The 24,191-nt window shown below is 41.8% G+C and overlaps 1 protein-coding gene and 1 non-coding gene across 29 annotated transcripts in view; one reads left to right on the plus strand and one right to left on the minus strand.

Annotated features, from left to right (window-relative positions):
* Nucleotides 1–20,050, minus strand: part of ZBTB5 (zinc finger and BTB domain containing 5) — a 32,776-nt gene extending 12,726 nt beyond the window's left edge. For 16 of the 28 annotated variants that reach the window (XR_014059606.1, XR_014059564.1, XR_014059574.1 and 13 more), the window contains exon 1: nt 19,828–20,050. The gene's annotated coding sequence lies outside the window, so the exon portion shown is untranslated. Of the gene's footprint in view, nt 1–18,444; nt 19,750–19,827 lie in introns of those variants that run through there. The other 12 variants (XR_014059598.1, XR_014059593.1, XR_014059591.1 and 9 more) reach the window with 5 other exon arrangements.
* LOC145521578 (U6 spliceosomal RNA) lies at nt 7,287–7,393 on the plus strand. The gene has a single exon (XR_014065505.1). It is a non-coding gene; the product is annotated as a U6 spliceosomal RNA (small nuclear RNA).
* Nucleotides 20,051–24,191: the final 4,141 nt, after the last annotated feature.

Below are 24,191 nucleotides of genomic sequence, written 5' to 3' on the forward strand. Positions count from 1 at the left end.
GAAAATAGTTTTAACCTCACCGACTCCTTGAAAAACTCTCAGAGGCCCCTATGGGTCCTTGGACTATACTTTGAGAACTGCTGATCTAATGAAAATTCTAAGTACAGTGGGGGATGGAGGAATGGGGAGTGAGCACTGAAATGCACAGGGCAAAACTAGTAGAATTATAAGGAGAAATTAACAGACTCATAAAAAGGCAAATTCTTATCTCTAACCAGGGGAAGTCAATAGACTATGTTTAAACTGAAAATTTAAGTAGATCCAAGCATGGCTTTTCATACATGTATGTAAATATCAAAAGAATTAGCTAAGAGTTCAAAGTGGGAGTCTTGGGGAAGAGGAAATGGGAAGCAGGGGGGCCAGAGCCTAGTACTTATCTTAACAAATCTTGTAGGATTGACTTTTTAAGTGTGTGTACTTAGCAAATTACTGAGACATATATATATATCTTTGGTAAAATTTATTTTTAAAACTATAAAAAGAGCCTGAAGAGAACATAATAACCCCCACCCTAACACACACAATTAGAAAAAGTTGCAAAAGAATTCAGTTCAGTTCAGTCGCTCACTCGAGTTCAACTCTGCGACCCCATGGACTGTGGCACGCCAGGCTTCCCTGCCCATCACCAACTCCTGGAGCTTACTCAAACTCATGTTCATCAAGTCAGTGATGCCATCCAACCATCTCAGCCTCTGTTGTCCCCTTCTATTTCTGCCTTCAATCTTTCCCAGCATCAGGGTCTTTTCAAACGAGTCAGTTCTTCGTATCAGGTGGCCAAAGTATTGGAGTTTCAGCTTCAACATCAGTCCTTCCAGTGAACACCCAGGACTGATCTCCTTTAGGACTGACTGGTTGGATCTCCTTGCAGTCCCAAGGGACTCTCAAGAGTCTTCTCCAACACCACAGTTCATAAGCACCAATTCTTCGGCACTCAGCTTTCTTTATACTCCAACTCTCACATCCATACATGACTACTGGAAAAACCGTAGCTTTGACTAGACTGACCTTTGTTGGCAAAGTCATGTCTCTGCTTTTTAATATGCTATCTATGTTGGTCATAGCTTTTCTTCCAAGGAGCAAGCATCTTTTAATTTCATGGCTGCAGTTACCATCTGCAGTGATTTTGGAGGCCCCCAAAATAGTCTGTCACTGTTTCCATTGTTTCCCCATCTATTTGCCATGAAGTGATGGGACCAGATGCCATGATCTTAGTTTTCTGAATGTTGAGTTGTAAGCCAACTTTTTTGCTCTCCTCTTTCACTTTCATCAAGAGGCTCTTTAGTTCTTCTTCGCTTTCTGCCATATGGGTGGTATCATCTGCATATCTGAGGTTACTGATATTTCTCCTGGCAATCTTGATTCTAGCTTGTGCTTCATCCAGCCTGGCATTTCACGTGATGTACTCTGCATATAAGTTAAATAAGCAGGGTGAAAATAGACAGCCTTGACATATTCCTTTCCCGATTTGGAACCAGTCTGTTGTTCCATGTCCAGTTCTAGCTGCTGCTTCCTGACCTGCACACAGATTTCTCAGGAGGCAGGTCAGGTGGTCTGGTATTTCCATCTCTTGAAGAATTTTCCAGTTTGTTGTGATCCATGCAGTCAAAGGCTTTGGCATAGTCAATAAAGCAGAAGTAGATGTTTTTATGGAACTCTCTTGCTTTTTTGATGATTCAACAGATGTTGGCAATTTGATCTCTGGTTCCTCTGCCTTTTCTAAATCCAGCTTGAACATCTGGAAGTTCACAGTTCACTTACTGTTGAAGCCTGGCTTGGAGAATTTTGAGCATTACTCAAAATGAGATGAGTGCAATTGTGCAGCAATTAGAGCTTTCTTTGGGATTGGAATGAAAACTGACCTTTTCCAGTCCTGTGGCCACTGCTGAGTTTTTCAAATTTGCTGGCATACTGAGTGCAGCACTTTCACAGCATCATCTTTTAGGATTTGAAATAGCTCAACTGGAATTCCATCACCTCCACTAGCTTTGTTTGTAGTGATGCTTCCTAAGGCCCATTTGACTTTGCATTCCAGAATGTCTGGCTCTAGTGAGTGATCACACCATCGTGACTATCTGGGACATAAAATCTTTTTTATACAGTTCTTCTGTGTATTCTTTCCACCTCTTAATATCTTCTGCTTCTGTTAGGTACATAGCATTTCTGTCCTTTATTTATGGACACCTTTACTGTGCCCATCTCTGCATGAAATGTTCCCTTGGTATCTCTAATTTTCTTGAAGAGATCTCTATAGTTTTTCCCATTCTATTGTTTTCCTCTATTTCTTTGCACTGACCACTGAGGAAGGCCTTCTTATCTCTCCTTCCTATTCTTTGGATTAGAATCATCTGCATTCAAATGGGTATATCTTTCCTTTCTCCTTTGCCTTTCACTTCTTTTCTCAGCTATTTGTAAGGCTTTCTCAGACAACCATTTTGCCTTTTTGCATTTCTTTTTCTTGGGGATCGTTCATGACATTGTACAGGGGGCAGTGATCAAGACATCCCCAGGAAAAAGAAATGCAAAAAAATTTCTTCCCCCTAAAAAGGCACTAGCACCAAGTAATTTTATAGGAACTATCTACTGAATGCTATGGAAAAGATAATTCCTACATTATTTAAACTGTTTTAGGACAGAAAGCTTCCTATGATGCAATTATAAAATAAACAGCTAATATATCACATGCCAGGCAACGCAATTAAATATAGTAAATATTGACCAATCATTCTGAATGGATTGGTGAGGATGAGCTACATATAGTGAAGGGTAACCTACTGCTGTGAGTGTACTGACTTTTAAGTTATTTAACATCCAGTAACACACGCATAACTCAATTAAGGTACAAATGGAGCCATGAGTTAAAACAAAATGAGAAATGCAGCTGACTCACTAATGTCATTGTTAATATATGTTCTGGCCATTTCAAAGTGCCACAAGTCAGTATTCCAAGAATGAGCTGGAAATAGCAGGGCATTATTATGATGCCCCAAAGTGATTCCAAAGACTACGGATATGAAGAAGACTTACAGTCTTACTGTCTCAGGTAGGGTTTCCCACAAGTAGACCCTGGGAGAAGGATTCAAATGCAAGTGACTTATCAAGGAAGTGCTCCCAAGAGAAATGGGAATGGGAAGCAATAAAGAGAAGCAGCAGCAGCCAAGGAAGGAAGCAATTTGCTTGGTCCAGCAGGGGAACTTTGGAGTATAAACTGAGTCTGTGCCATCTCAAGGCAAGGGATCTGGTCTCTCATAGCCCCGCATTAGTCAGTCAACAGCTAAGAGCTTCTCTAGGGAGAAGGAAACAGCCAGGCACTTCAGGTTCTCCAGGCCTATGCACACAGTGAAGCCAGTCATTCAAAGATGTTCCTCAAGAGTCACAGACATAAGCCATTAAGAAGCAAAGCTTCACTCAAAGCTGCATAACTGGTGCTCAGAAGTGGTAAACGGATCAAGATGATCTGATCAGAGCACAGACAGCATATAAGTTTCACCTGGTGATGATACTAAAGAATAAAGTGATGTGTAGCCATATGGATAAACAGAGTATACCGACTGTTAGTAAAGGATATTATTGTAAATATACTTATTATGTTTTATTCTCAATCCCCCACTGCTGTCCCCAAACTATTATTAAGTAAATGAGAAATCCCAATTCCTTTCTTTGATTCTAAGAAGCCACTTAGCATTAAGAGACCCTACTGTAGTAAAAGTTAGTAATCACTGTTTTAACAAAAGTCATTAACAAAATAATTTATCATACATACTTTCTCAATTGAGCTTTTCGGGATAACTAAAAAAATTTAATTAATTTGAGTATTAAAACACAACTAGGACTTCCCTGGTGGTCTAGTGGTTAAGAATCTGCCCTTTCATCACAGGGGACACAGGTTCAATCCCTGATCAGGGAACTAAGATCCCACATGCCACATGGAGGCAAAAAAAACAAAAAACAAAAAACCACAGCTAACTGTAGTTATGATGGCCTGTCAGTTTTACGGCCCTGTATATAACCAACAGAACCCAATTCTGGTTTGAGTGAAAGCCATCTGAGAGCCCAAAGACTTGGGAGTCTGAAGAACCAGAGAGTGAGCTTGGAAAGGCTAAGAAGCAAAATCCACAATCACACTGGTACAGGAGAAAGAGTGGCCTTGGGCTACTGCCCTGAAATAAATGGACTCCCACAGTTCCCTCAGTATGGACCATCACAGGCTCAAGATTCAAAGTTCCAAATAGCTGAGCTTAGGGACCCACCCACCCCAACAGTGACTGTGCTGGGGAAGCAAAGAGGAAGATCTTTCTAGATTTCCTTCTGTAACAGAAAGATGGTTGCTGATTTATCCAGCTAACAAGATTACACGTGAAGCTGATAGAGATAATCACAACTAGGAAATCCAAGTGGTATTAGGAAGGGAGAAAGAATGCTGGTGAGCTTTTTAATGATACTATATGATACCTTAGGCCACAAAGAAACTGGTCAACATAAGGACAATCCAAACAATCCAAGAACTGGTACAGCCTACTTTATATTACATGTTCTTTATAAAAGGCAATGTGAATAGCAGATTGCATTTTCCAAGTTGGCTGGCCACATAAATATCTCTCATTCTGCATGCTTTCTTACAATCTGACATCAACACTCCTCTCATGAAGAGGTGGGGGGGGAGGGGATGGGGGCCTATGTCCACTCTCTTTGGAGCCAGGCAAGTCTATGATCATGGCAACCATTACACCATGTGACTACTTGTGAGCTAGCTTTCACCTGGTCTTTTTGGTTTGCTCTTAGAACCCAACCACCATCCTGTGACAAAGCACAGCAGAAATCTAGCTGACAGTCAGTATCTGCCTCCAGACATGAGTATGACCTCAGCCTCAATTACAACCCGACTACAACCCTGTAACAGACTCCAAGAGAGAATTAGCTAACTGAGGCCTAGTCAACCGTGAGAACTCAGAGATGTTTTTGTTGTTGTTATTTTAAGCTATTAAGCTTTCAAGTGATTTGTTCAGTTCAGTTGCTCAGTTGCATCTGACTCTTTGCAACCCCACGAACCGGATCACGCCAGGCCTCCCTGTCCATCACCAACTCCTGGAACCTACCCAAACTCATGTCCATTGAGTCAGCGATGCCATCTAGCCATCTCATCCTCTGTTGCCCCCTTCTCCTCCTGCCCTCAATCTTTCCCAGAATCAGGGTCTTTTCAAATGAGTCAGCTCTTTGCATCAGATGGCCAAAGTATTGGAGTTTCAGCTTCAACATCAGTCCTTCCAATGAACACCCAGGACTGATCTCCTTTAGGATGGACTGGTTGGATCTCCTTGCAGTCCAGGGGATTCTCAAGAGTCTTCTCCAGCACCACAGTTCATAAGCACCAATTCTTTGGCGCTCAGTTTTCTTTATAGTCCAACTCTCACATCCATACATGACCATAGCCTGGAAAAACCATAGCCTTGACTAGACAGACCTTTGTTGACAAAGAATGTCTCCGCGTTTTAATATGCTTTCTAGGTTGGTCATAACTTTCCTTCCAAGGAATGTCTTTTAATTTCATGGCTGCAATCACCATCTGCAGTGATTTTGGAGCCCAGAAAAATAAAGTCAGCCACTGTTTCCACTGTTTCCCCATCTATTTGCCATGAAGTGATGGGACCAGATGCCATGATCTTAGTTTTCTGAATGTTGAGCTTTAAGCCAACTTTTTCACTCTCCTCTTTCAGTTTCATCAAGAGGCTTTTTAGTTCTTCTTCACTTTCTGCCATAAGGGTGGTGTCATCTGCATATCTGAGGTTATTGATATTTCTCCTGGCAATCATGATTCCAGCTTGTGTTTCTTCCAGCCCAGCATTTCTCATGATGTACTCTGCATATAAGTTAAATAAGCATGGTGACAATATACAGCCTTGACGTACTCCTTTTCCTATTTGGAACCAGTCTGTTGTTCCATGGCCAGTTCTAACTGTTGCTTCCTGATCTGCATACAGTTTTCTCAAGAGGCAGGTCGGGTGGTCTGGTATTCCCATCTCTTGAAGAATTTTCCACAGTTTGTTGTGATCCACACAGTCAAAGGCTTTGGCGTAGTCAATAAAGCAGAAGTAGATGTTTTTCTAGAAGTCTCTTGCTTTTTCTGTGATCCAACGGATGTTGGCAATTTGATCTCTGGTTCCTCTGTCTTTTCTAAAACCGGCTTGAACATCTGGAATTTCATGGTTCACGTATTGCTGAAGCAGGGCTTGGAGAATTTTGAGCATTACTTTGCTAGCGTGTGAGATGAGTGCAATTGTGCGGTAGTTGGAGCATTCTTTGGCATCGCCTTTCTTTGGGATTGGAATGAAAACTGACCTTTTCCAGTCCTGTGGCCACTGCTGAGTTTTCCATATTTACTGGCATATTGAGTGCAGCACTTTCACAGCATCATCTTTTAGGATCTGAAATAGCTCAACTGGAATACCATCACCTCCACTAGCTTTGTTCGTAGTGATGCTTCCTAAGGCCCACTTTACTTCACATTCCAGGATGTCTGGCTCTAGGTGAGTGATCACACCATCATGACTATCTGGGTTGTGAAGATCTTTTTTGTATAGTTCTTCTGTGTATTCTTGCCACCTCTTCTTAATATCTTCTGCTTCTGTCAGGTCCATACCATTTCTGTCCTTTACTGAGCCCATGTTTCCATGAAATATTCCCTTGGTATCTCTAATTTTCTTGAAGAGATCTCTAGTCTTTCCCATTCTACTGTTTTCCTCTATTTCTTTGCATTGATCGCTGAGGAAGGCTTTTGTATCACTCCTTGCTATTCTTTGGAACTCTGCATTCAAATGGGTATGTCTTTCCTTTTCTCCTTTGCTTTTTGCTTCTCTTCTTTTCGCAGCTATTTGTAAGGCCTCCTCAGATAGACATTTTGTCTTTTTGCATTTCTTTTTCTTGTGGATCGTCTGTGATTTGTTACACAGCAATAAATAACTGAAACAATGTGAAACTTTGCATCTCCCAACAAATCAATATTCAAATACAACCCCCAAGGGATACTTTTATTTTTTAATATTTGGGGGGGGAGGGGTGTCTATTAATGTCTTTGGGGAAAATCACTTTTAAACCATTCTTAGTCCACATGGAACAGATGAATGCCCCCAAACCTCTGAGTTCCAGAAGATCCAGGGAGGCCTCGCTAATTTGGTAACCACTTCCCTTGATTAGAGTGATTGTTTCAGAGATGGATATGTGACCCAAGCCATACCAGAATTAAAGTCTGCCCTGGGGACTTCTGCTGGTACCATCAAGAAAAAGATATTCTTGTGCTTCCTTTGGCAGCACACATACTAAAAATGGAACCATACAGAGAAGATTAGCATGGGCCCTGTGCAAGGATGACACACAAATTCATGAAGCATTTCATATTTTTCACTCACTGGGATCCTTTGGGGGGGGGCTGTGCCTCGTGGCATGCAGGATCTTAGTTCTCAAACAAGGGATCAAACCCACACTCCTTGCACTCAGAGTGGGTTAACCACTGGATCGCCAGGGAAGTCCCTCACTGAGATCCTTATCAATGCCAATGTTAGAGAAGAGAAAAAGGAAGGACTATCTCAAAAAAAAAAAAAAAAAGAGAGAGAGAGGAAAAGTGAGATATATTCACTTCACTCAGATTGCAAGCTGTGAGGGAGATGTAAGTCTAACACTGATGGTGTCGATTTTTGCCTATCTGAGAATGAAGCCAACACAGAAGGAAGCAATTCCAAGACAATGTACTGATGACATCAAGACCCTGGGATCCAGCCATGACTGTAGTTGGCATGATCCTAGGACTTTCTATTTCATGAGCCAACAAATTCCTCTTTTACCTTAACCAGGTTCATGTTGGATCTCTGTCACACAGTAAAGTTCAAATCATAATCTTAATAAAAAATATAAATAACATGGCTATCTTGAAACATTTTTGGATCTAAAAAGAGTATTTTAAAACTTCAGTCAGTTTGGGAGGTATGAAATGTGATGGAAGAGAGTCATGAATCAAGATCATGCTTATTCAAAACTCACAAGCATCTCTGGCAAACTCAGAGATCCAGTCTAAAAGCTATAAAAGAGCTCATGCTAAGAAGATAAGTGTTCTATGAAAAACTGCCTGTCTGAAGCCTTCAAACCAAGGAAAAAAGCTTCAGGTCTTTTTAAAAGATTTCAAAATGTGACTGAGTCTATATGGCAGGAGATGCCGCAAATAATTTATCAATTTCTAAGACTGGAGGAGGGAGGAGAAGGGGACAACAGAGGATGAGATGGTTGGATGGCATCACCGACTCGATGGACACGAGTTTGAGTAAACCCCAGGAGTTGGTAATGGACAGGGAAACCTGGCGTGCTGCAGTCCATGGGGTTGCAAAGCGTCAGACACAGCTGAGCGATTGAACTGAACTGTGACCCAAAGCAAGTGTACACTACAATATTTATCTGTAGGAACAGATTGTTAGTGACCTCCAAACTAAATATAATTAAGAAAATACACTTATACCACTGCTTATTACATTAACATGTCAAGAGCTAACTGTTTTCTCAATAGAGTCACTTTCCTAATAGTGCTTTACTTAGACTAATAAAAAAAGTTCATTTGTGTTCTAGGAGAACAAGCCAGTTAATAGCACATTTTAAACTATCTGATTTATATACTGACCTACCCACATGCTTCTCAACAATATACTTAGTTCGTAAAGAAAAGTACACCCATACTCAAACATCATCTACCACATAGCAAGCGATCTGCTGCCCATCTGCCAGGCAGGACCTGCAAGGCTACACCACTAAGAAGCATCTTGACACTCTACGAACTCTTATGTTCAATATCCCTAATCTAGATAAAACCCTAGCAGAAATACAAACAGAACTTGCCCTCTACTTGTAGAGATGACAAAAGTGAAAATAAATATATAAGAGATAAAACCCTAGCAGAAATACAAACAGAACTTGCCCTCTACTTGTAGAGATGATAAAAGTGAAAATAAATATATAAGAGTACAAAACTAGGCAAGGTCCCAGTCAAGCAGGCTAGGATTTTGATGGGGTTCCAAGTCCTGGAATCCTAAAATTCATCCATATTCTGATCTGACCAACTAAGTGAGACTAGCTAGGCACGCAGGTGCCCAGGGTTAGCTTCAGATACCATATCCATCAGCCTGACTAATTTCTTTCTTTTTGGCTGTGCTGGGTCTTTGTTGCTGGGCATGGGTTTTCTCTAGTTGCAGCAAGCAAATTTCTCATTGTGGTGTCTTCTCTTGTTGGAGAGCACGAGCTCTAGGCACGAAGGCTTCTCTAGCCTGCATGCAGGCTCTAGGCATGCAGCCCAGCATGTGGGCTCAGCAGTCATGTTGCATGGGCTCAGTTGTGCCACAGCATGTGGGATCTCCCAGGATCAAGGATCAAACCCATGTCCCCTGCATTAGTAGGCTGATTCTTAACACCTGGATATGACTAATTTCATGGTATCTCTGGTTCTGTTGTGTCAGGGCTGGTTCAGAAATTGGACTTTTGTGCTAAGACTTTTCAGTCATGTCCAACTCTTTGTGACCCTAAGGATTGTAGCCTGCCAGCCTCCTCTGTCCGTGGGATACTCTAGGCAAGAACATTGGAATAGGTTGCCATGCCCTCCACCAGGGTATCTTTCCAACCCAGAGATCTTTCCAACCCAAACCTGCGTCTCTTATGTCTCCTGCATTGGCAAGTGGATTCTTTACCACTAGCACCACCTGGGAAGCCGAAATTGGACAGGTTAAGTCTATTAAAAACGAAGTCCATCAATGACTGAACATGAGCATGACTGGGGATGTCAAGCTAATGCCAGAAGCCCTTACCATCTCACCCTACCCTTCAATGCTCCCACTTCACCTCCTTGTTTTCCAGTGAAAAACCCCTAGGGATTAGTTGACCTAGAACTTTATATTCAATCTGAATAAGTTATTAGCACCCTACTTATACTCCAGTGCAAAGTCAAAATGCTTCTACTAAAACCACCTGTTGAGGCCAGGGACTATATTTCCTCTCTCTCCCCCAAAGTGCCTGATATAAACTCAGTGAAGTATTTATAAAGTAATTTTAGATATTTTATTGGCCACTAGTGCAGCATGTGGGATCTTACTTTCCCAACTAGGGATCAAACTTGTGCCCCTTGCATTGAATGCAGGGCATTTTAACCACTGGAATTTTGTATATAGATGAAATATAACACCATATTACCCAACAAGTCATTTTCCTGAGAGTCGTAACTATCTCTAAAATCAGCCAGAAGTCAGAAAGAAATCTCAGAAATCCAACAAAGATCAAAGCCTATACATATATGAAAGATTTCCTCATAGGAAAGTCCCTCAAGCCCTCACAACAGTCTTTTGTTTCAAACAAACAAAATTCAAGTTTTTCTAATTTTCTAAATAACTGAAGACGGGCACAAGCAATTCTAGAATGGGGACAAGAGGTGGCTGCATGCTGACAGCTGCAAAAAGGGACAGCTGACCCACTAAGGGGGAAAAGGGGCCCAGCACCATGTACTGGAGAGGCTATTAAACCTAAAGATCTTAAAAGCCAAGGAAGGTGCTTGTGAATTTGATTTACATATTCATTCATCTAACATTTTAAAGCTCCTACGTGGTTTTAGATTAAGCGCTGTGGAACAGAGAATTTCTATGGCATAGTCAGTCTTAACTATCACAGGGGCTTAGTGGCACCAAGACATACACAGATAACCATAGCTCAAAGAGAAAAGCATTAAGTGCCACCTAAGAGATGATGGTACTCAGTAGCTCAGAGAAGGGTATTTTTTATTTTCAGCTTCATGGTGGTACTGATAACAGAGCTAGGAATTGGTTTGGATTTGGATAAACTGTAGATGTAAAGTACATTCTAGACAGAGGTAAAGGCCGGGAAAGGTTTGAGGTGGGGGAAGCAATGCATTCACTCTGGCTGGAAACTAGATAAGGATAGAAAGATAGGTACTGGAGAATGAATGCTCGTAACTGATATTAATGATTACTGCAAGTCATCAGAAAAGTGAACCATGAGAGGCATACAACTTTGAACTAAAGACTATCATCATTTTTTTCAGATAACTTTTGTAAAAAGCACTTTACTTATTTTTTTTATGTACTGTTCACAGTATGTCAGGGTTCTGGGTTGCAGCATAAAGATAAGTTGCTGAGAGGTTACTGGTTTGCTCACTGATGGGAAGGCTGGGCATCTGAGCTTGAACTGGGCAGCAGGAACCATCTGGCCAAAACGCAGTTTCTGTCTGTGCTGGACAAGCCGCTAGCACAAGGAAGCTGACTCTATAAGGTATCTGATCTCCCTTTCCCTTCATTATCATTAATTTTTATTCTTGAACAGGTTTTTTTTTAAGAATACGTGAGATGAAATGTGAAGTGCACGTGAAGTAATTGTACTGCATACTGAAATACGTTGTCTCAAGGAAAACTACTTGTGTAATTTTTGGGTCATAAGCTGAACTGTTTTCATCAAACACCATTTTAACTTGGAAGAACAAACGACAGACAAACTATGGTTATTCAGACATTTTCTTGAAAATGAAATGAGCCTGTCTTTTCAATGAAAATAATCTAAAGTATTTGCTGCCTATGATAAAATTTGAGCTTTCAGGTGAAAACCAACCTTTTGGAAAATTTGTGTTTGCCACCATAGGCTTCACAGCATCCCCAAACTCAAAGTCTTCTGACAAGACCATTGGTAATGTTAATGTCATGTGATTTTTAAAATATTGTATAATAAGTGTGTCAACATTTGAAAGATCTGCATAACTCAGTGAAACAATATTTTCCAAACATCCAATGTTGTAATCGTATTACAAAATAACCTATGGGTAAAAAAATTCAAAGTGCAAGATATAAACTAATATATTTTAATGCAACAATATGATATGGCTTCACATCCCACAGCAATTAACCACTTAAGAAAATTACATCTGTCAAGTTTGTTACAGTATCAGAAGAGAATATCCAAATGTATCTGAAAAAGCTACTAAAATAATCTTCCTTCCAACTACACATTTGTGAGATGCTGGATTTTTCTTAATAGGCTTTAATCAAGGGTATAACACAAGGGACTTCCTTGACAGTCCAGTGGTGAAGACTCTGCACTCCCAAGGCAGGGGGCACAGGTCTGATCCCTGACTGGGGAACTGAGATCCTGCATGCCACACAGTGCAGCCAAAAATAAAAATAAAAAAGAATATATCACAACAAATAGAATATTAGAAGCAAGTATGAGAATCCACCTGTCTTCTATTAGACTTTAAAGATATTTGAAAAAATGTAAAACACTGCCATTCCAAGCATTCTTGGTGTCTAGAATTTAGTTTCAAATACAATTCTCTAAAAAAAGAAACCAGGGCTCCTTGAAGAAGTGGATAGTTCTAGGACTGGGGCAGAAAATATACAAAATAAGCCTGCAGCATCTCATAGTACTAAAGTGTAAGGAAGTGCTTCAAACATGATAATGCAAGTAGGTGAAAGGGACATAGGACCCAATAGGAGTAAGAGCTCTCAAAGACCAAAGTTGGAACAATTGAACAAAAAGATAAGTAGTACTGGATTATAACCCAAAATATAAATATCCATAGGTCAATATTGATATAAATGATTAAACAAATGAGAGAGAGGAGACAAATCTGCTGTGCAAATTCCAAATAATTTATGTAGCTACTCTGCCCTTAAAGGGGCTGGAACATAACTCTCCACTCCTTAGTGTGAGCTTGTCGTAGTGACTTCCTCCCAGGGTAAGGGATGGAAAGAGAGGGGAGGGGAGGGGAGTAACGTAACGGTAGAGAAATCTGACCAACACTGTCCCAGTCAGGTGACCAAAGGCAACATCAACGGTGATAAATTATGTTGATAGGCTGCATTTTGGTATGTACCATATGTTCCTGTGATGAGGATGGTCTTCCTCGAAGACACCCATAAACCTCCGTCTAATTGTGAGAAAAATCAGACAAATCCCAACTGAGGGATATCTTACAAAGCATATGACTGGTACTCCTCAAAACTATCAGAGTCACTGAAAACAAAGAAAGTATGAGAAACTGTTACAGCCAGAAGCTTAAGGTGACAAAATGACTAAGTGTAATGTCATTATATTTAGTAATGAGATCTTGCAACAGAAAATTGACAGGAGGTAAACAACTAAGAAAGCTTGAATGAAGAATGGACTTTAATTAATAATATGTATTGATAATGGTTCATTAATTATAACCAATGTACCATACTAATGTCATATGTTAATAACAGGGAAACAGGGTGTGGGTTGGTATTTATGGGGACTCTGTACTACCTTCACATTCTATACATCAAAAACTGTTCTAAAAAATAAATTTTTTTTTTAAATGCCACATTTTTCACTAGATATTTGTTTTGGAAAACACTTTTCCTAAAAATATGTTATTTATGTTAACATATAATGGGTTTATTATTTTTAATCAATACTTAAATTTTTCCCTCAATATTAATTTCTAATATGTTAACTATCATAGCTATAACTCACAAACTCTTTGGAGTCATCAACAATTTTTAAATGCGTAGCGGAATTCTAAGGAATTCAAAAAGTTTGAAATATCACTGAAATAGGTTAAGTTTCACATATATAAAAAAATGCATGTATGTGGAATCTCACTTTAAAAAATAGGATAAATGGAACTTTAGTGTAAAGGTAGCCTTTAATTTATACATATATTGTGCTACTCAAATTTACAAAATAAATCACTTAGCACTTTCTCAGCAATATTACCTTCCAAGATCACTCATGAAGTATGCCTTTTAACCTGTTACGATGGTAGCAAACAGTCAAAGCACCTGTGCAATTTAAGTAACACTGCACTACACTTACCACTATACTTCAATTAGTTGGATGAAAGGGTGGAATGCCTACTAAGAGCCAGGTCCTGTAGGTACTTTCTTATGGATGGATGGTCAAGCAGTGACTGTCATCCCCATGTCTAGGGCCAACATCACCCGACTAGTACAGTAAGTGAAGGAGAAGAGGTATGAACCTAGGTCCAATCACAAAACTTCAGCCTCCAGGAAGACATGGGCCCAGTGGCTGATAAGAGAATATTCAGAGAGATAGTACACAATTATTAATACTAGTGTGACACGCTAATAAAGTAATGCTCAAAATTCTGCAAGCCAGGCTTCCACAGTACGTGAACTATGAACTTCCAGATGTTCAAGCTGGATTTAGAAAAGGCAGAGGAACCAGAGATCAAATTGCCAACATCCATTGACTCATCGAAAAAGCAAGAGTTCCAGAAAAACATCTATTTCTGCTTTACTGACTATGCCAAAGCCTTTAACTGTGTGGATCACCACAAACTGTGGAAAATTCTTCAAGAGATGGGAATACCAGACCACCTGACCTGTCTCTTGAGAAACTTGTATGCAGGTCAGGAAGCAACAGTTAGAACTCGACATGGAACAACAGACTGGTTCCAAATCAGGAAAGGGGTACGTCAAGGCTGTATCTTGTCACTCTGCTTATTTAACTTATATGCAGAGTACATCATGAGAAACGCTGGGCTGGATGAAGCGCAAGCTGGAATCAAGATTGCCGGGAGAAATATCAATAACCTCAGATACGCAGATGACACCACCCTTACAGCAGAAGGCAAAGAAGAACTAAAGAGCCTCTTGATGAAAGTGAAAGAGGAGAGTGAAAAAGTTGGCTTAAAGCTCAATATTCAGAAAACTAAGATCACAGCATCTGGTCCCATTACTTCATGACAAATAGATGAGGAAATAGTGGAAACAGTGACAGAATTTTTGGGGGGCTCCAAAATCACTGCAGATGGTGACTGTAGCCATGAAATTAAAAGATGCTTGCTCCTTGGAAGAAGAGTTATGACCAACCTAGACAGCATATTAAAAAGCAGAGACATTACTTTGCTAACAAAGGTCCATGTAGTCAAGGCTATGGTTTTTCCAGTCATCATGTATGGACGTGAGAGTTGGACTATAAAGAAAGCTAAGCGCTGCAGAATTGATGCTTTTGAACTGTAGTGTTGGTAAAGACTCGAGAGTCCCTTGGACTGCAAGGAGATCCAATCAGTCCATCCTAAGGGAAACCGGTCCTTAGTGTTCACTGGAAGGACTGATGTTGAAGCTGAAACTCCAATACTTTGGCCACCTGATGTGAAGAACTGACTCATTTGAAAAAACTCTGATGCTGGGAAAGATTGAAGGTGGGAGAAGGGGACGACAGAGGATGAGATGGTTGGATGGCATCACCGACTTGATGGACATGAGTTTGAGGAAACGCCGGGAGTTGGTGATGGACAGGGAGGACTGGCATGCTGCAGTCCATGGGGTCACAAAGAGTCATACGTGACTGAGCAACTGAACTGAATTGAACTGACTGTGAGCAAAGGCTAGGAATAAGGATTAGGAGATGGGAGGGATGAAGCTGAAAAGCAAGGTCAGGGTCAAGAATTGGAAGTTGAGTGAAAACAAAGGTGTGTAAAATAACAGCTAAGGAGTGAAAATTAGAGTAAGGGTTCTGAAAGAACTGGGAACATGGGCTGCTCTTCTCTTCCTCAAATCCTCCTTTACTGCCAATACTACATGCTGCCAGCACCAAAGACCACACTGCCAAGCTTTCGCCACTGCCAACAGACCCTAGTTTGGAAGGTCAGCAGGATGCAAGATAAGCTTTTTCTTCTACTTCCACTGCTCCTTGCCTCTGGCTCCTCTCAACCCTGCCCTCCCAAGAGGCTGGTGCCAAACAAGAATCAGAGAGCACAGCTTTGGGGAGAAGAGGGGCTGAGTGATAGAATGCATTCTTCGTGGCAGGATCACCTGCTAAAAGGGGAAGATATTGGTCTGCCTAAACCTGTTAGGGAGATGGTTAGCCAAGATGGTGGCCCACCAGCAGGATACTGTCTGAAAGATGGGCATGCCCAAGACAGTCAGTTATAGGACAAAGTCTGATAGTACTGCACTTCAACTTCAAAATAATTTACAACAAACTTCGCTGCTTTATCCTGTTCAGAACTTTACACCTGCACTGTATCGTCCCAGAAATGTTCCTTTCTCAGGTGCTACATTTTCCTAAAACTTAAAATGACTAGCCAGCCAACTGATTATCCAGATAAAAGAACATCTGTAGCCACTTAACACTCAAACGACGGTACAAACTTCACAAAGGTATGCAAAAATCTATAGAAACCATTCATCAATGGCTTCTTTTAGCTGCTTGTATATTTGAGACTATATTTTAACATTTTTAAGAAGTCTAAATATATTTTCTGTTATTTAGAAAATGTTGCCTGACATCCATTTGAGTTGCCCTTGCCACACACAACCTTTTCAGCAATTTTTAAAAACAGCGTTTATTGCCTTTTACCCCTGACAGATCAAGATACATATTTCTTAAGAAAAAAAACTAAACTTTTACCAAGAAGAAAGCCATTCTGAAGCACTGGAGACACTATTATTGATGGTGCCTTTTCAGGAAGAAGATGAAAAATGGATTTAATTCATTTCTTACACCAAGTCTACTTTCAAAGCAGTATACCCCTTCACTTCTGAATTATTTATCAAATCAAGAGTATTCAGAAAGCAACTGATACTTCACCTGCTGAGCTGCTTTTAACATTCTATTCAAAATAAAATACAATGTATGTTACTAAATGTGCTTAGATTTTTGTATTATCTGTGATTCTTCTCAAAACTGAACCCCAAAACAGTGGGTTTTCTCCTCCCTGTACTCCTTCCGCAGATCCTCTCTGCAGTAGAGACGAAAACAGAAGGACTACAAAATTGAAGGTCTTGCATTTTTAAAGAAAGACAGCTGAGTGGATTTTAAATTATAAGTCACTAACTAAGATGTATTGAAAAATCAATTACACGAAGTTAACAATGTCTTGTACAGAAGAAAGGGGGAGCGATTCACCCTGATTATTTTAAACTTTTAAGAAGCAGGAAATAAAGCATTTATTAACTGTTATCAAGTACACAAAGTAACAAAGCACCAAGCAGTCTCCAAAAAGCAGACCCAGCACTCAATCATCCTTTAAAATAGTCAAAAAAACAAATCAGTTTGCTAATTTCCATCTATATAAGGGAAAATATTACTTCCAATGGGATTATTTTCAGTAACAAACTTTCTTCTAAGTGCAAAGGCAGATTTGGAAAATTAATTGGTTACAATCAACATGGAATTAATTGGATACAAGTCTTTTAATAGTATCATGTTTCATTAAATCTAGGATGCCAGTGCTTATACAGTGCAACACTATTTCATGTAACATTAGGGGGGAAAAGCACTGCCAATTAAACTCTGGCATAATGCTCACTTACGGCACCCCACCCCCACCCCCTGGGTCGTCAATATTAAAACGTGAACAGAGTGAGGTTTAGAATCAAGGAAATACTGGAACCTTAAACATATCATTCAGATATGTTTGAATATCACAAGGAAAATTATCTACAGATAAAATAATCTTAGATAAATCTATCTATATTACAATAAAATGTCAGTACTCTAAACACAATTCCTAATCTGTTTGAGCTGTCAGAAAGGTAACTCAAAGCTTTTAATAGATGTATAATTAGTCAAATGCAAAGCACCTCCTACAATTGGGATTTGGAGATTAAAAGCCACTATTCAGTGATGGAAATGATGAAAACAACTGTAAGAGCAATAGTTCACTCAGAAACAGCTGGTCTTTTAGCCTGAGTTCACTTTATATTTAGACAAAAGGTGCCTTGTAGAGTTACATTCCATCCCACCTGCTACACTCATAAAGTCTGGCTCTACTGGACAGCACTCATATTTGAGAAATGTTAAATATGGTAAAAAAAAAAAAAAAAAGGAACTCATGTCCTTAAAACTGACAGACAGGAAAAGTATTTGTTTACAATAGATTTATATATAAAAAAACAAAACCTGAAGACTAACATGGAATCAATACCTTGCGTTTTTCTTTCTCCATTCCAAAGAGAATTTGAGGCAGATTCAAGATTCTGTGCAGCACTAGAGCAAATTTTGTCATTTCTCACTGGACATATTTTTAAGTCTTACCCATACTAAAGAACTCCAGTTCAACATAATTCATGCTAAGTACTTTAAATACTAAACATTTACATGCATTCTGTACCCAAGTATTTTTTTAATGACTTCAATTTCTCGTGATAGTCTTGCGACAAAGCCTCTTTTGAGAGCACTGACCCCCTAAGTTTAGCAAAACACCCCACTCTAAATGCTTTTCTTCCAAATCTTATCACTTTCAGAATTTTGCTAGACACCTTAATACAGCTTGCCAGTATCCCCAGCTAACCATGTTTTGACACAAATTTTAGGAGAGAAAAGGGAAAGCAAGAAAACTTGCTGATTTCAGGACTCGAAAAGCCCTGGTTCATTTTATTTAGCAAAACACAAGAGCCCTGAACAAGCCCTCAACGAGTTAAGTCTTACCTGGCAGGTCACCAAGCCAACAGCGGTGGCAAAGCCAGTCTTCCCAAATTTCCTGGGATTTCCAGACTAGACTAAAGCAGTAGGAGGAGGCCTTCCCCTGGTTTAGGAGCTTTTTTCTAAAATCCTCTCTCTCCTCTCTCCACCTGGTCTCTTTATCTGCTAATCTTTTAGCTTACCACACTCACCACGGAAATCACAAAAACAGAATACAGTTTCTCCAGAAAACAATCAGACACCTAACCCACCTTCTTTAAATTAATCTAAGTCACAACAGTAAGTACAAGGATAACAAATCATCAGTGATGTCTAACGCACAGCATTCTCTTCAACCTCTAAAGAAAGATCCCAATGTATGTAATATCTTCTACCTACTACAACTGAAAGGTATATGAACATATTTTGGAAATATTTTTGCTTCAATTCTTGAAGGTGAAGGGTTTCTTACTTTCATTCATTAAAATTAACCAGAACCCCAAGCATACTACTTAGTACTCAAGACTTTGCTGCGCCTTTACCTATATTTTTTTCCTCCAAATTATTTAGAATTTGGGTCCTATTCAGAAATTAGCTTCCACAGTACCCTCCACGATGCCAGAAGGCAGACTGACTTAATGACAAAGGAGTTTCTTTAGAAGGAAAATACCTAACCCTCGACGCCCCCCCCTTTAATTTACTGCCTAATGTTAGTATTTAAGTAGTATAAATCTTTATGTCCTCCAAACGAGGGGGGGGGGCAAGGCTGTTCTTCCCACTGCATTCCCCACAGCTCCTAGCACGAAGCCTGGAAGCAGAGGCCGTCCAACAAATGCCTAGAAACACTTTAGTCCTCTGATAAGTTGGGGCATTCCAAAACACCAACTCCACCCGTGCAGAGTCAGCCTCCGGTTCCCGATTCCAGACCGCCTTGGCCTTGCTCTGATGAAATGAAACCTCGTCGCTCAAACAGACCCAGGATGGGGGCAAGGGAGCCACCCGACCCCATCCCGCATATCTTCCATTCACCTCGCCAGGCTGTTGGTCGCAAGCCGTTCCCACCCGATCCCAGTAACCAACGTCGCCCGCCGGCAGATGCAAGTGGGCAAGAACCCCCGCCCCACCCTGCGGACAGACAGCCTGGCGTCGGGACACGGGGGACGCCTGCGCAGAACACGCCTCCCACTAGCCTGGCCCCTCCGTTCCGAGGGTTAACAATACTCCCTAAGAAAGACGGACAGGGTAGGCGGGGGTGGGGTGTGGAGGGGAATCAGTACGCGTCTGCGCGCGTCTGGACGCCAGGACGAGACCCCGCTCGCGCCGCCCACCCAGCACCCCTAGAGCTCAACCGTCTCCACGTGAGCGCGCCCGAGCGCGCCACCATAGCTCGCATTGACAGGGTCGCCTCACCTGAGCCGGGCTCCGCCCCCCTTCTCGAAGGAGGAGGCGGTGACCCTTCTCCGATCCCACCCGACAGTGTCGGAGGAGGTGGAAACGTCCAGGCTGGCGCCTCCGTGATGGGATTCCTCCCCTTTCCGCCCACCCCGCCTCTAGTCCCTCAGCTCCTTCAGCCCGTTCGCCACCGCACTCTGAGAATACCGCGGCGGCTGCCCACAGCAAACGGAAGTGACGCAACACGACTCGCTTACTCCGCGGCTTTCCTCCTCTCCCAGCCCGAGCTGCAACCAATCAGAAGGGGAGAGGGCGGGGCAGGGGCAGAAGTGCAGCCAGTCGATGCTCGGAATGCGGAGGAATTTACTCTGTCCCCGGAACGCTGACCAATCCAGGGTCCCAGGAGCCTCTCTGTGTTTACTACCGACCGAATCTGTGAGCTCTGCGACCAATAACCGTTTGCCTTACAACACGTAAAACTGTTATCAAACGCCTTTTAAGGCGGTATTTATCACCAAGCGGCTCTAGGTTTGGACTACAGAAAAGCGACTGTGTGCCGAAGCCAATCCTGAACCGTTGTGGTGGAGGCCAGCAGGTTTTCCGCCGAATCCCACCAATCACAACCACTATTGCCTGATATCTGAGCCAGGTGTGAGCAGAGCCCGCGAGGTAGTGGGTCCCACCGCAGCCTGGACCCGAAGGATTCCTCCATCCTCACGGCGCTTGGCTCCCTCCTTGGTGATCCCGGGCTCCCTCTCTGCTGCGAATTCCCTTCGCGGGGCTCACACAGTCACCGGGTCCGAGGTTGAGATCCCACCTCGTAGATTTTGGAATAAAGTAAAATTCCAAGAAGCTGTTTAGGTTGAACGAAGCCAAAATCCAGGCTAAAGACGTTGAACTGAAAATGGGATGGATCCATCTGACCGCAGTTGAGTCCGACACTGTCCCAAAGGCAATCCCGATGGCTACGTCGGGAAGCGCTGGCGCCTAAGTAGTTTGGCACTTTGCGCCGCATTCCGTGTGTTGTTGTGTGTGTTGCTCAGTCGTGTCGGACTCTGCAACCCCATGGACTGTAGCCCGCCAGGCTCCTCTGGACATGGGATTCTCCAAGAGAGATTACTGGAGTGGGTTGCCATTTCCTTCTCCAGGGGATCTTCCCGACCCAGGGATCGAACCCGGGTCTCCCGCATTGCAGGCAGATTCTTTACTGTGCAGGTCAAATAAGCCTGCAGTCTCCAGAACCAAGCCTCCAGAGAACAGAATTGGAAACGTGGAAGGGTTGCGGACTTCGGTGGGATTTTGTCAGAAAAGAGCTAGCTCTGGGCAGCTTGATGGAGAGCCCGGGCCCAGACGGACACCAGTCCGGGCGCTTCCGACGGCGCGGGGCCCTGGGGCAGGAAGAAGCTCTTCCTCGGTGGGAGCGCGACAGCTCCCGAGACAAAGGCAGGCTGGGGAACGCCGTTCTTTTTTGGGGGGGAGGAGGGGTGTATTATTTTTAAAAGGGAACATCCCACTTCAGCACTCAACATCCAGTTATCATTACATCTGATCCATCCCTTCAGACTATATGCGTTGTTAATGTTGCCTTTGGTTTTCTTTTTTTTTTTCCTTTGAGGCCTCAAAGAAGTCTGATGGTAAATTGTATTCGTTAAGATTCTCTGACATTTTATAGCCCTTGCATGTATTTTACTGCTAGATTGGGCAGCCTAAGGGAAAAAAGAGGGGAGGGGGGATTCTGACAATAAGCCAGTCCTTTCACATGTGTGACCCTTAGAGACATACTATGAGCTAGATGTTGTTTCAAACTTACAGACCGGCAACAAAACCAAAAGATTTGTATGTTCAATTCTCAGGGGAGTGTGAGAAGAACGTCCCATCCTATATTGCGGTTGTAATGCTCAAAATTCTCCAAGCCAGGCTTCAGCAATACGTGAACCGTGAACTTCCAGATGTTCAAGCTGGTTTTAGAAAAGGCAGAGGAACCAGAGATCAAATTGCCAATATCCGCTGGATCATCGAAAAAGCAACAGAGTTTCAGAAAAACATCTATTTCTGCTTTACTGACTATGCCAAAGCCTTTGACTGTGTGGATCACAATAAACTGTGGAAAATTCTGAAAGAGATGGGAATACCAGCCCATCTGACCTGTCTCTTGAGAAACCTGTATGCAGGTCAGGAGCAACAGTTAGAACTGGACATGGAACAACAGACTGGTTCCAAATAGGAAAAGGAGCACATCAAGGCTGTATATTGTCACCCTGCTTATTTAACTTATATGCAGAATACATCATGAGAAACGCTGGGCTGGAAGAAACACAAGCTGGATTCAAGATTGCCGGGAGAAATATCAATAACCTCAGATATGCAGATGACACCACCCTTATGGCAGAAAGTGAAGAAGAACTAAAGAGCCTCTTGATGAAAGTGAAAGAGGAGAGTGGAAAAGTTGGCTTAAAGCTCAACATTCAGAAAACTAAGATCATGGCATCTGGTCCCATCACTTCATGGGAAATAGATGGGGAAACAGTGGAAACAGTGTCAGACTTTATTTTTTGGGGCTCCAAAATCACTGCTGATGGTGATTGCAGCCATGAAATTAAAAGACGCTTACTCCTTGGAAGGAAGGTTATGGCTAATCTAGATAGCATATTTAAAAGCAGAGACATTACTTTGCCAACAAAAGCCCGTCTAGTCAAGGCTATGGTTTTTCCAGTGGTCATGTATGGATGTGAGAGTTGGACGGTGAAGAAAGCTGAGCACTGCAGAATTGATGCTTTTGAACTGTGGTGTTGGAGAAGACTCTTGAGAGTCCCTTGGACTGCAAGGAGATCCAATCAACCCATCCTAAAGGAGATCAGTCCTGGGTGTTCATTGGAAGGACTGATGTTGAAGCTGAAACTCCAATACTTTGGCCACCTCATGCAAAGAGTTGACTCATTGGAAAAGACCCTAATGCTGGGTAGGATTGGGGGCAGGAGGAGAAGGGGACGACAGAGGATGAGATGGTTGGATGGCATCACTGACTCGATGGACATGGGTTTGGGTATACTCCGAGAGTTGGTGATGGACAGAGAGGCCTGGCGTGCTGCAATTCATGGGGTCGCAAAGAGTCAAACACGACTGAGCAACTGAACTGAACTGAACTGATATTGCAGTTGGGAGTATCATTGCTACTTCCTGAAGATAACTTGGTATCTTCAAATTTTAAATTATATGTTCATTCCCTTCGGGTTTCCCTGGTGGCTCAGATGGTAAAGCGTCTGTCTGCAGTGCGGGAGATCCGGGTTTGATCCCTGGGTTGGGAAGATCCCCTGGAGAAGGAAATGGCAGCCCACTCCAGTACCCTTGCCTGGAAAATCCCATGGACAGAGGAACCTGGTAAGCTGCAGTCCATGGGGTCACAAAGAGTCGGACACGACTGAGCAACTTCACTTCATTCCCTTCTAGCTGGCAATTCCTTTCTAGAAATTCTCCTTAAATAAACAAATGTGGAAAAGTATGTACGAGATTGTTGAGCACAGCTTTATTAATGGCAGACAAAAGAAAATCTGAATGTGCATCTATAGAGGATTACAATACATGGATATACACTGCATATGTATTCTGACTCCTTTATCACTAATTATCTCATATATATACAAAACAAAACCAGTAAAAACCTGTGTGTGGATGTACACATAAAAGCTGGTAAATGTATGGCTGAGTATGAAAGGATACTGTCAAACTCTTCATAAAAATTACCTCAAGGTAATGAAAAGGAATGAAAGGAAGTTGGGAAGGTGATAAGGAAATATATTAAGAAAGCCTTTTTAATTTTTTGCCTTTACATACATCTGTATCAATTTAATTTTTTAATGAGCTTTATTATTTTAATAGTACTTATGAAAACCAGGAATTTTAGGTTGAATTTTCAACTCATTGACAAAATTATTCCTAAATTAAGCTATAAGTTTCCCAAGAAAAGTATAATTAAGATACTTTTGGAAGCTAGACATTGATTCTAAATTCACGAGATGATAATACTACAAGAATAGCCAAGAAAAATCTGGGGGAAATTAACAAGGCAGCCATTGTTGTTGTTTAGCCACTTAGTCTGTCCAATTCATGGAAACCCCGTGGACTGCAGCACACCGGGCTTCCTTGTCCTTCACTATCTCCCAGAGTTTCCTCAAACTCATGTCCATTGAGTCGGTGATGCCATCCAACCACTGTCTCCCCCTTCTTCTCTGTCTCCCCTGCTGTCCCCTCTTCTCCTGCCCTCAATCTTTCCCAGCATCAGGATCTTTTCCAATGAGTCAGCTCTTCTAATCTGGTGGCTAAAGGATTGGAGGTTCAGCATCAATCTTTCCAATAAATAATCAGGGTTGGTTTCCTTTAGGATT

The sequence above is a fragment of the Giraffa tippelskirchi genome, chromosome 1, assembly GCF_054371585.1.
Source record: "Giraffa tippelskirchi isolate mGirTip1 chromosome 1, T2T-mGirTip1v1.2.pri, whole genome shotgun sequence".
NCBI lineage: Eukaryota > Metazoa > Chordata > Mammalia > Artiodactyla > Giraffidae > Giraffa > Giraffa tippelskirchi.